Source organism: Ruditapes philippinarum, unplaced genomic scaffold (genome assembly GCF_026571515.1).
Source record: "Ruditapes philippinarum isolate M1 unplaced genomic scaffold, ASM2657151v2 ctg13512_1_1_1_1, whole genome shotgun sequence".
In the NCBI taxonomy this organism is placed as follows: Eukaryota; Metazoa; Mollusca; class Bivalvia; order Venerida; family Veneridae; genus Ruditapes; species Ruditapes philippinarum.
Genome location: NW_026856212.1, coordinates 11,915 through 26,129, shown reverse-complemented (window position 1 = coordinate 26,129; position 14,215 = coordinate 11,915). Strand labels below are relative to the sequence as shown.

The window sequence follows — 14,215 nt, the reverse complement described above, 5'->3', positions numbered from 1 at the left end:
TTCCCAGGACTTGGAGACTGTCAAGGTCGTCTTGTAGGGCACGGGCAATCCTCCTGGCCCTCTTGATCGTCCTATCGAGGAAGACAGTCATCAGCAAAATGCCAGTCCTCGACTTTACCCTAGACGGTAGGTCGTTGATTGAAAGCGAGGAAGAGCAGAGGACCTAAGACACTGCCCTGGGGCACTCCGGAGAGTGACAGAGGATGTGTGGTAGTGTGACCTTCCAGGACCACGCACTGTGTTTTGCCAAAGAGGAATCCTTGGACCCATTTTAATGTGTTGCCTCGGACCCCATAATTGCGTGTGTGTGAGACCTTGTCGAATGCTTTGCTGAAATCGAGCAGGATAGCGTCTATTTGTTCATTTTTGTCAAGTCCATTAATTATTGTTTTAATACATATTTAGTGAAAGGCCTATAATTCAGTGAAATCCTTGTTAGAGATTGCGGTAGTTAAAAGTATAATCACAATCCTGAAAACTCGCGCGTGAATTTTCAAATGAATATCTTACATAATTTTGCAAACAGAATCATAACAAGGAATTTTCCAAAGCTCAAAAAGGTTTATATAACTTCAATCGAAATTCAAGCCCCCCCCCCCCCCCAAAAAAAAAAAATGGCTATTATAGGTCTACTTCATTTTCTTGTACTCTTTTTTCATGTCCTGTTACAATTTCCGGAAAAGTACTCTTTGGCCATTTTTTCTGTGAAGTATAAAGTGAACCTTATTTAGCTTCGTGATTTGACCAGTTATAGTGATTTAGTATTTTGTATGAAAGTCAAAATAATACTTTTTTTATGTTTTCCTACCTTTATGAAAAATAATTAATTATTTCACCTTTTGCTTTGAAATCACGTTAAATCCATTATTAAAATAAAGCTTAACAAGTGTTTGTTCCTGCGAAAGAAGAAAAATGAATCTTAGGCAATATGTGTTTTCAAGATATAGGTCATAGAAGGTGGCTTACAATTATGAAAACTAAGAACGCCTTCAGTAATTGCGTAAATTGATCTTGCACAGGAATTCCTTCTTTGCAAATGAGCTATACAATTCCATCAAATAATTGACTGTTATTTAAGTTGAAAAATGGAGTAAAATAAAAACGAAATAGAATAATTATGCTTTATTTTGTTTTAACGTGTGTAATTTATATAGATAAACATGTTTTTCTATTGATTTCGCATTTATGTAGGAAGAAAAAACATTTAGTGGTGTTCAACTTTGACCCATAACCTAGCCGTTACGGTCTATTTATACAATGTGGAAATCACAAACTCTTTGCATGATGCTAGTAGGTCAGATTGTGCTAAAAATAGATGGACTGTGTTTGGCGTTTGCACTTTTGTCAATATGATTTGCCTTACTAATATGTAAAATTCGAAACCAGTCAACAGAGATGAGTGTACATGTACTGCTGATGTGAGATAATCAGCTGCAAAATTAGAAAGAGAAAGCTATAGAAACAGAGGCATTTGTCGTTAGCTAAGGTAAGTATATATTCATTGAAATTTGTGTGATGTTATGAATTATCAATACAGTCATTCTATTTGGATTCGTTTATTTTCTTTTTTTGAATATGTATCGTTACGAATTCTAACACTTTTTTTTCCGAGAAGTGATTCATGAATTAATTGCCTGTCATGTATACTGTATTATTAATTAAGTTCGTGCCGTTTAATTAAAGTGGTAACATTAAATATGTTTTTAAAAATCTACTTTTGTTTGGACCTTAATTGACATTAAGGTTTGTGGTTTTATGTACATTGCGTGTGTATTTTGTCTCTGTCATCTTTTTAACTAATTATTAAAATTAATGCATGACATTTTTTAAAAGGCTCAAATTCAGATCAGCGAGCCAGAAGGTTTTCTGACTTTAGTCTGATTTTAACCTCACAAGATCTGTCTCATTTTTCAGAACTTTGAATTGGTCAGTGTATCTTAATTCTAAGCCATTTTTGATCCCGAGATCAGAGTTTCATCATAGATCATTTAGAAAAAAATATTTATATATATAACCTTGGTCATATCCTGTTAATAAATCACAAATTAAAGGAAGGTAATAGATCACTAATTTAAGGAAGGTATGTTTAGGCATGTCTTTATTAACAATATCAACACGGATTTATAATTAAGATCCGTACGTGATATTAATTAATTACAGTTTCGTGACATATACTGTTATTTCATCATGACACAATGATACGTATACAAGTAGATACAATTAAGCAGTGGTTTTTCTAACTTAATTGGGAAGAGACCTTAGCCTCTTGATTCTTGGAAAAATATTGCAAAAAATCCTAATTTGGAAGTAAAAAAGCTTGTGTAATTTTTGATATGTGAGAAAACTGCCATATGTTAAAAAAATCTTAGATTTGGAAGAGGTCTAGCTTTCATAGGCATCTGTTATATTAAGGAGAAAAATCAGTGACAAGGTAGTTAATATTTGTGCCATCCTTTTTGATTTATATAAATATAATTTAATTAAAGTAAGCATACATACTGAATTCAATTCACAGGTTCAATGAAATGAGATATTGATTGTTCAACATATACATGTATATGTTTTTAAATAAATGTATATATATATTTTTGTTCATATGGTGTGTAATTTTGTAAATATTACTTGCTTTTACAGAGAATTTAACAAGAAAAAAGATGGTTAAAGATAAGAGAAGTGAAAGTGAGAAACATGTGTGTCAGTAAGTAAAATCTTTTACATCTTCAGTTTTAAATAACCACTTATTGAGTAAACAGTTTAAGCTTTTAATAATTAAACTTAAATTCTAGTAGGACAGACTAACAAGTTGCTGCTGTAGTTTGTGTATTGAAGACATTGGTATCTTTCAATCTGCTGACAGCTATTTCATGAATCTACCTGCGGGAATCAGTGCGGATCAGGATCAGTCTGTGCAATCAGACCATGGTCTGCACTATTTATGTTCGTGCAATCAGATCATGGTCTGCATTGTTTATGTCTGTGCAATCAGATCATGGTCTACGCTGTTTATGTCTGTGGCATCTGATCATGGTCTGCACTGTTTATGTCCATGCAATCAGATCATAGTCTGTACTGTTTATGTTTGTACAATCAGAACATGGTCTGCACCATGGTCTGCACTGTTTATGTTTGTGCAATCAGATCATGGTCTGCACTGTTTATGTTCGTGCAATCAAATCATGGTCTGCACTGTTTATGTCTGTGGCATCTGATTATGGTCTGCACTGATTATTTGGTCCACATATACATGTATACTAAATCTTCTTCTCTCAAAAAGATGAATGATTTTGTTCAGGTTAAAAGACACACAAGTCTATTTAACATCCATTTAGCATGATAAGGATTAAAAACTAATCCACGGCAACATTCTAGAATTAGATGTTGACAGACAACTATTATGTCCCCCTTTATGTAAGCATTATTCCAGACAAAGTGAAGATGGGCTCAAGGTTAGAATGGCAAGTAGTCAGCTGACTTTAGCCTCTCGAGTAATAAAAAAAAATCTTGAACAAACTTGTTGTTATTATATGTGAAATACAAAAGAGATTTACTAAATGTTACTAGATTGTACTAGAGAAATACTTATTAAATTATCATTTATGCATGAATAAAAGCAGCTTCCAACAGTTATCTAAAATTAATTGTACATAGTATATTCTAGATGTACAAAGTATATGTCACTCTTTTTTAAAATAAATTTTTCTTATATTTTAGACCTCGTGACAGGAGACACAACTTTGGTTATGGACAGAATCAGTCCAGTGTTCATGGCAACTTCCCTCATTCAGCTCCCAATCCATCGTGGGCACCTGCGTCTCAAAACCAACCTGAACTTTACCGGCACACACAAGCCTGGGGCTCGGTATTTAGGGATAGAGCTCATTTTGTAGAAATGCATTTAGTTTAGTAAAACTTTTCACTATTGATATATTGAATACCTAAGAATGTAATTGTGATGAAATTTTGTGAATTATTTTGAATGAGGATTCATGTCATTTATATACATTTGTATATGAATGATTTTTGTACTGTTTTTTGTATGATTATCAGGTGATAGTGAAATTGTGTAATTGTGCTATTTATATATGTGTAATGCAATTTATACATTTTATTTTTCTAAATTCCTATATATGTAATATGTTATGAGAGACTGAAAACATAATGTTGTGGGTTTTTTTAATACAAATACTTTGTAATGTTAGATCTCTGTTAATATGTATTATGTTATATTAATATGTACCTGTATTTTCAATATTATATTGTATGTTTTAAATGCATGTATGCCTATAATGCAAGATTTTTAAAAGGGTGTTTGTAAATAATTTATATTCTCTAATAAATGCACTAAGGGGTGTTACATTTTCCAAAAGGGCGGGTTAATCAAATTACAAAAAATGTTAAATATTGACAAGATAAAAAGACTATTATTTTCACTAATTTATATAATTATACTGGAATGATAAACAGTTTAAATTTGTGCTAGTTTCTTTGGATTTATATAAGTGGAGAGGAGGGGAGATTCATCAGAGTATGTACTGTATATGTTGTATTTGCTTGAGATCGAAAATAAGTGTTTGCTAGACTTAAGGTGCTACTTCCATCATAAGCATGGACATTATGCATAAATTTTTTGTTTGGTAATTAAGATAAAATTATGGTCAATATGATCTGAAGTTGGATTATTTTCGGCCAACACAAGTCTTTACAAATAAGTATTTTTCATGCTGTAAGAAAAACAAACCTAAAGAGCCCAACATCCAACATTCAAAATTTATTGGTGTGTTTCGCTAGATAGCTTAAGACCCGTAACAATTAATCAATTACATCTAAATCATTGCAAAAAAATAAATGAAACACAAAGTTTGTAATTGTTTGGTGTATTTTTTTGTATTACTTTTTTTCCCCATATTTTATTAAGAAACAAACTTGGACATTATACAAGTTTTTGATGTAAAGAGAACCTTAAAAGATCACATAATTCGCATAACATAATCATGATATAGAAAATAGTACAAATCATATTTGAAGAGTAAAATTTGTGGATTGTCATATGTTATGTTACTTTTTTTTTTTAAGCCATTAGAAAAACAAAACTGTAATATGAGCCATAAATAACTGTGCAATAACATATGGCAGTTATGATTACCTCTGTACTAAGTATTTTTTTAAATGCTTACTTCATACTGTTGGTGTTCTGTTTTTTTTTTACTGCCATTTAATATTAAATATATTTTGATATAATAAAAAATGAAATTATTATTTGCAAATATTCATCCGGTGATTGTTTTTTTTATTAAAATGTGTTCAATAGTTCCCATTTTATTCTATGATTTGTTTTTGCTAATAATTTGCCAGTGATTTCTTTTCAATATTTACCTCAATTTGACTAAAAGATATACTAAATTTATGTATTGTGTCTGTTTGTTTTTGTCACATATACTTTTATTAATTTCAATGCAATTACATTTTGTCAGTTATAATTTTCCTCACTGTTTTATACAAGAATTATACTTTATCTTGTGTAATATTGTCTTTTTGATAAGGGTGTATTGTTTTGGTTACCTCCCTTTTTCCTGTCTTATCATTATTTGATAGCATTTCAAGTATTCTCAGATGTCTTTTGATTTATATGCCATTATTTGGAAAAATGTTTGCACATAAATTTAATGCTGTAGATCATATCAAGAAAAAAATTCCTTTTTCAGATGACTTTTTTTGATTAAAGGCCCAATTTGCTAGAGAAATGCTACCAGTTTTATTTATCAAAATCTGTTGATTTTTGGTATCTTGTTACAGTTTTCAAAGAACTGCCCATTTGCCATATACATGAACAATTGTTTACAACTATAGTTCTGTTGGCAATGGATATAATTATAATGAATAAGTATTTTGCATGAAAGTCAAAATACTACTTTGTTTACATTTTGGTACCTTTACAACATATTACTGCAAATTCAACGCTACTTACTGAAGCTGTTTTGCATCTTACATGCACTAAATCCATTATAAAAACACAATTAAACACTTGTCAGACATTTCTGAAGAATTAAAAAATATTGATTTCTGAGGCATGATGTGCCTTTAATGCATTATTTTATTGTTGTCCTATGTCATTATAATATATATGGTGGTGTGAAATCTTTTGTCTAAATTTTACCTTTATTTCATAATTTTGGTGTATTATTTCTTATTATTAATTTTTGCCTTTATACACAACAAATGTATTAAAATTTTAGTTATTCTTTGAATTTTCACAATCATAATTATCATACAACGTTTTCCTGCAGTATAATTATCATATAGCCCTTCATGTACATATGTACTTTTCATCATAATTATAAAATATTTTTTTAACTTGGATAAGTTTGTCAGCTTCATGGCTACTATTTTTATTATATAATTGTGTTTTTTTCCCTGTATACTTTCCTGTCTTTATATTTAACCCGTATTTGTATTTGCTAGGCCAAGCATTACAATGTTCAAGCAAATCATTTAAATCGCATATTTACACTATTTTCAGGAATAATATTATTGTTGTCAATTATTATCAATTTTTATTTTGACCTAAATCTTTTCAAAAGTAGGTCATAGAATATTTGCATTTAAATTGGTATTTTTTTCAACACACTTGTCACAAGTTGTAAATTTGTTTTAATGCATTTGTGACTTTGGATTATTTTGTAATTTCATAAAATGTTATTCAATAGGCATGTATAGTACATGTACATATTATTCAGTTTCAAAATTTTCGCTTTTGTTTGCCATTTGCAACAGTTGCAACAAAATGGCTTAAACTTTTACCATTGACTGGATCTGTTGTATTTCTTCATTCTTAAAGGAACCCCACTGAGGTCCAAAAGCTCAAAAACAAGAAATTTTATAACATAAATCAGCTGGGGCACTTAAAACTGAAAGATATGAAAAACAATGATTGAGAATTATACTCAAAATGTCGATTACTTTTTTTTTATATGTAAATTCAGAGTGGGAAAATTGTATGAAAACAATAGATTTAGCAAGGAAAAGGATTAAGATTATCCTTTTAAGGCTCTGTATTGTTTCAGTTTATATTTTGCTTTAGAAATTTATAAGGTAGGCCAGTATGATCTCTGACTTGTTTATTCAGATTGCCATTAAGGAATGTATAATAGATGTTTAAATGTATTTATTCGTCATATTGGCGAGGCTATGTATATTTTTACCGACCTTACTACTTATTGACCTAACTAGACGTTAGCACTAAATTCTAATAGGCTATGTATTATATGCTAAATAAATTATATGAATTGATTTCAGTATTTGTTGATGTATTCTATCCCTATCAGTGATACATATTAGCCATTATGTCAACTTCACCAGATACTTTACAATATGATTGGTAGATTCATTTTTAGAAACTTTGTGAAGAGTTTTTGTATAAAATGTCTGTATGTTCAACCATACAGTACAATTTTTTAAACTCAGCAGAACACACGCTGAAAAGCAGACAACATATTGAAAGAGAACAATTTTAATTACATGCTGTTTGTTGGGCATCAGCTACATTAATAAATAGTCCATTACGTGAAAAAAGAAGCCTTAAAGGGACTTCACAGAGGTTTTTTTTACATACTTTGAAATACTTTGTCCGAGATTTGTGTACCACTTGATAAAGGTCTGCTCCAATAACTTGTGTGCTAAATTTTCAGATCATTCCCTCAAACAATTGTTCCAGGGTCAATATTTTTATTGTGCAAAATGACCCAAAAATGAAAGGCGTTACGTTTTTCACTCAGATCAGGCTAATAATCGCAAAAAAAGTTAATTTTCAATTTAGTTTTGATGATATAGAGGATATTAAATGAGTGTAGGTTCAAGGCTTAATTTGTTGATTAAGTTAAATAACATACATGTACAATGATTTCAATACATATATGATAATGAAGCTACACAAATATAATATTCTATTTATCACACATATCCAAAATAAGATCTGCTTACGTAAAAACAAACCGCTTTTTCAATGACGCGCCTAACATTTAGCGGGTCTTTACGATATATTTGTATAACGCAAATGACATCACATAAACATACATGTAGGGCCGTGTGATACCGTTTTTACGGAATCGCAAAAGAGGCATGCGATAAATTTCTTTATTATTTTTTGCAAAATTTTCCATTTTAACTGAAATATCTAAGTCAGAGGAATTTAATAGAAACACAACTAATTAAATATTTTCTCACATATTTTATTGACTTTTGTTTTGTGGTATAACAATAATAGCTAACATAATAAGTCTTTTTACAAAAAATAAAAAAATACAACAAGAAAGAACAATCATTTCAGAGGTGATCCTCTTGAAAAATTAGTAAAGTCTCACAAATACATGTATATACAAATATGCTATATACTGTATAGATCAGATATAATTATCATCTCAAGTAATAATTCCAACAAGTAATAAGGACTGTTTAACACGTAGATAAATCACAAACTGAATTAAATAATTCAATTAAAGTCATGGATAAATGTACTTCTAAATTTATTCACTTCCTTTCAAAATAAGACAAATATATATCATATACTTATAAATGAAATATTGATAAAAAAAAAATGAACATTTTCATGTTCTGTAATTTCACTATAAAAATTTGTATTGCATTGCAATGCATCATATTTTCCTTAACTGGATTTATTTTATATTCATTTTCACTGGTGTCTTGCAAGACTACTTTCTTCTAAATTTGGTCAATCCACAAAATTAAAGTAAGTCTTTTGAATCGAAAGGTGTAAAATTTTCAAATTTTATGTTTTTAGGCCATTGGTCCTCTGTGGAGTTCCTTTAAGAAACAACCTCTAAGATAACTAAATTAGTCATCAATATACATATTGGCAATCAAAAATCCCGCAAATCTCTTTTTTAATTAAAAACCCAAAATCTAAAAATCCTCTCAGATATTGGAATGTCATTCTGTAATGGAAGACTAACTTATTTATTTCTTAAAATCATCATTCTGTACCAAGAACAAAATATTTCTGCATGGTCGTTCAATTTAAATTATCATTTCTAAATTATGCTGCCGATATATTTATGAATTTATTGTTTAATTATTAATAAAGATTGAGTATGTTATTTTGTCTATTCTTTTGACGTTTCTCCCAGTATAATTTTAAGTCTATTTCTTTCCCAGACATCGAGTATATTCATTTGTATTCTACAGCAGTTTTACAAAATTAGGTCAAATATTATAGATATATCACTGGTCAAAATCAATTTAATACTACTCAAATATGACATCATAATATGTTTACAGTACTCTCAATTGTTCCACTATCATTCACTTTCTTGAAGTAATGGTATTATATTCATTTAGCTGCTAAGGGAGCGTAACTTTACAGACAACCAAATTTTAAAGGGACTCCACTGAGGTTTAAAAGCCTAAAAACATAACATTAAATTTTGAATTTCTTACCTAATTGAGCTGGGACACTTTAAACAGAAATATATGCAAAGATAGTTAAGAAATATACTTTAAAATAAATTGAAAATCATATTTTTATGCTTCCTTAGCCCAATTTGAGTGAAAAGCGTTTAAATGCTTTTCATTTTGGGTTATTTTTTACAATTTGAATAATAATTCTGGAAAAACGAAGTGAACGAATGATCTGAAATTTTGCACAAAGACTTGTGGTCTAAACCAACATCAAATGGTACATTTATCTTGAAAAAATATTTTCATTTATTCATGTCAAAAAAAAACTTAGTGGAGTCCCTTTAAGGCTAATAAAATCATGTCAATATCATTGTCGGTTGTTTCTAAAAAATTTGCTTTAAAATGCATACATGTCATTTGACAAGATCACTTTTTATACGCCCGTTTGAAAAACAGGACGTATTATGGGAACGCCCCTGGCGGGCGGTCGGGCGGCGTCCAATTTTGTCCGGAGCATATCTCCTACATGTATGGAGGGATTTTAATGAAACTTCATATAAATGTTCACCACTATGAGGAGCAGTGTCGCGCACATGAACCAGGTCTCTAGGTCAAAGGTCAAGGTCACACTTAGAGCTCATTGAAAAATGCTTGTCCGGAGCAAAACTTCCACATGTATAGAGGGATTTCAATATTACTTGGCACAAATGTTCACCATTGTGAGGCGGAGTGTCGCGTGCAAGATTCAGGTCCTTGCGGCCAAGGTCAAGGTCACACTTAGAGGTCAAAGTTCAGATAAAAATATGAAGATGTGTATATGGACCATTTAGTCATCATTTATTGAGGGATTGTAACACAAATGGTCATTATCAAGACTATGGCTGTGATACATATAATTTAGGTCAATATATACAAGGTCAAGGTCACTAAAGATGATGAAATATCCAGATTTTGTAAATAGAATTTAATCAAAGGGAGACAACAAAGTTATGACTTTGTTCATAAATGACTTACACAATTACTCCCCTTGATCTATTTTCTAAAAATAGAATTTAATCAAAGGGCATGAAATAATCCTCTTTCTTGGACTTGAGTATGTTGTAAAGATTCAATGTAACATTTATTTACACATGTTTCATTCATTGGTCAAGATACTTAACTGTGATAACTATGGTGTTCTGTAGACTTGGTATTTGTTCATAAAGATCATACAGTAATTACCTTATCAAATGTAAATACTTTCTCATAGAAATTTAATTATATTTTAATTTTCAAGTAAATATCAGTTCAGCTCATTCAAAGATTAAGAATTGTAATGAAATGTATTTCCCTAGAATAAAATCTTAAATCAGAATTTTTTAGTTATTAAATTACATGTACTTTTTATACGCCCGTTTAAAAAAAGATAAAAATATGAAGATGTGTATAGGGACGATTTAATCATCATTTATTGAGGGATTGTAACACAAATGGTCATTATAATGACTACGGCTGTGACACATGTACTTTAGGTCAATATATGCAAGGTCAAGGTCACTAAAGATGGTGAAATATCCAGATTTTGTCTGGAGCATATCTCCTACATGTATGGAAGAATTTTTATAATACTTTATGGAAATGCTCACCACCATGATATGTATTGCTCCATGCATGATCCAGGTCTCCAGGTCAAAGGTCAAGGTCATACTTAGAGCTCATTGAAAACGCTTGTCCGGAGCAAAACTTCTACATTCATGGGGGTTTTCAATATAACTTGGCACAAATGTTCACCATTGTGAGGCTGAGTGTCGCATGCAAAATTCAGATCCCTGCGACCAAAGTCAAGGTTACACATAGAGGTCAAAGTTCAGATAAAAATTTGAAGATGGTTATAGGGACCATTTAGTCATCATTTATTGATGGATTGTAGCACAAATGGTAACTATCATGACTACAGGTGTTACACATTTAATTTAGGTTAATATTTGCAAGGTCAAGGTCACTGGAGATGATTAAATATCCAGATGTTGTCCGGAGCATATTTTCTACATGCATGGAGGAATTTTAATGTTACTTTTATAGAATTGTTCACCACCATGAGACGTAGTGCCCTGCACATAAACCAAGTCTCTAGGTCAAAGGTGAAGGTCACAGTTAGAGCTCATAGAAAAACACTTGTCTGGAGCAAAACTTCTACATGCATAGAGGGATTTCAATATAATTTGGCACAAATGTTCATCATTGTGAGGCTGAGTGCCGTGCATAAAATTCAGGTCCCTGCGACCAAGGTCAAGGTCACACATTCTGTGCATATCTTCCCTATTGATTTGTTTTAAGGTTCATTTAACAACACAGTGCCAAGAATAACAAGAGCTGTCAGTAGGACAGCACGCTCGACTATTCTAAGTGCTTGATAGTAAAAGAGCCTTGATAATGTTAAATTTTTTAAGATCACAAAAGGTATAATTTTTTTTTAATAAATTCATGTTATAGGCCTTAGAGAGAGTCTAATTATACAATATTGGCTTGACTGTTCGGAAGGTAATGTCACAAGGTTGTTTTATTGAGTATAATAATCTAATTACCTATGAACACATAAATTTGACAGAAAAGGTACATAGGCTTCTAATTAAGATGTTTTATCAAGTAAATCACTGCTTTATTATTATGAATGCATAAAATTGTCCCAAAAAGGGCACAAACCCTTCAGTAGTAATTGAGATAACAGCTTACAAGCAAAACTTTACCATGAATTTCTAAGTTGAAAAAGGGGAGAAAAATCAGCCTAAATGCAAGATAGAATTATGGATCTTTGTCAGTGACCTACAATTATGACCCTTAATGCAAATGTGAAGTTTTAAATAAATATCTTTAATAGTTATTGAGATATGTAAAACTTGCATGTAAACATTAACCAAGAGACTAAGTAGAAAAGGGGATATGAATCAGCCTTAATGCAAGATAGAGTTATGGAACTTGGTCAGTGACATACAATTATGACCCTCCAATTATGACCCTAAGTGCATGTGTAAAGTTTCAAGTAAATATCTTTGAAGACCTTTAACCAAAATTTCTAAGTTTCAAAGGGGCAAATAATTCTTCAAATTTTGCAGGCAGAGTTATGCAATTTTGCAAACTGATGTACATTGTTACTATAAAAAAGTGTTTTAAATTTCATTTGAATATCTCAAGCAATAATTGAGATATTTGACTTTACAAAAAAACTTTAACCAAAATTTCTAAGTTCCAAAGGGGCATAATTCTGTTAATATTGTAGGCAGAGTTATCCAACTTGTCAATCTGATGTACCTTGTTACTATGAATAAGTATTGTAAGTTTCAATTGAATATCTCAAGTAATTATTGAGATATTTGACTTTACAAAAAACTTTAACCAAAATTTCTAAGTTAAAAAGGGGCATAATTCTGTCAATATTGTAGACAGAGTTATCCAACTTGTCAATATGATGTACCTTGTTACTATCAATAAGTATTGTAAGTTTCAATTGAATATCTCAAGTAATTATTGAGATATTTGACTTTACAAAAAACTTTAACCAAAATTTCTAAGTTAAAAAGGGGCATAATTCTGTCAATATTGTAGGCAGAGTTATCCAACTTGTCAATCTGATGTACCTTGTTACTATAAATAAGTATTGTAAGTTTCAATTGAATATCTCAAGTAATGATTGAGATATTTGACTTTACAAAAAACTTTAACCAACGCAGACGCCGACGCGGACGCTGACGCCGACGCCGACGCCGGGGCGACTACAATAGCTCTCATATTCTTCGAATAGTCGAGCTAAAAACTTGCTTGCTAGATAACACTTATCCATAATGCCCCCATCTCCATCTAAAGCTTTTTCGTAAACGGGCGTATTTTGTGACTATGGCACCCTTGTTTCAAATGTAAATCAAGAAGTCAGTTGTAATTCCTATCTTCAATGATAATAAAAAAGAAATGAGATTCCTAAGCTTAATATTCATCAAAAAGTCCTTTGAGATTCCCCCATCTTTAATGTGAATTAAAAAGTTGTTTAAAATTCATGTATTTTAAGTGGATAGGTCTACAATGTGCAGATTTTCCATTTTCCAAGTATTTTAAATATTGATGAAATGATAGAAAATTAATGTAAATTGTAATTCCCACCTTTAATGTTTATAGAAACAGGAATTTGTAATATCAGTCTTTCAAGTAAATCAAAAAGTAAAATGTAATTCCAATATCTTAAATGGTAATAAACAAGAGCTGTCCGTAAGACAGCGCGCTCGACTTTTTTATTGCTTGCCAATAAAAAAAGTTTTTGCAGTAAAAGGCAATACAAGAATCTCTGTATTTTTAAAGTGAACAATGGCCATGAGCATTAAGATATTTAGTGAAGAATTATTTTACTGAATTGTGTGATACCCTTGAACACTGCAGCAAAGTTTGAAATGTTTAAGTCAAAAGAGGGCTGGTAAGAAAGAAAAAAAATCATGATTGTAAACAAGTATTCCAACTTTCAAATTAATATCTCAAACAGTTCAGTCAAAAAGTGGACTGGTACTAAAAACTTAACCAAGATTCTAAGTCGATAAAAGGCCTTAATTTTTAAAACAAATCCTTGACAGAGTTACCTTCTCTTGCGTACAGATGGGGGTAATGATGTGAAATAGCATTAAAAGTTTCAAAGCAATATCTCAAAGGGTTAAGGCAATAAGTGGATTTTACCCATATTCAATGTATTTTCTAAGTCAAAAAGGGGCATAATTCTGTCAAAAACCTTGACAGAGTTATGTCCTCTTGTCTGTTGATGAAGGTCGTGATGGTAAACAAGTATGGT

At 30.8% G+C, this 14,215-nt stretch overlaps 1 long non-coding RNA gene across 1 annotated transcript; it reads left to right on the top strand.

Annotated features, from left to right (window-relative positions):
• The first annotated feature begins 1,328 nt into the window (after positions 1–1,328).
• LOC132745809 (uncharacterized) lies at positions 1,329–4,064 on the top strand. Its single transcript, XR_009627905.1, has 3 exons — positions 1,329–1,486; positions 2,635–2,698; positions 3,712–4,064. It is a non-coding gene; the product is annotated as an uncharacterized LOC132745809 (long non-coding RNA).
• Positions 4,065–14,215: the final 10,151 nt, after the last annotated feature.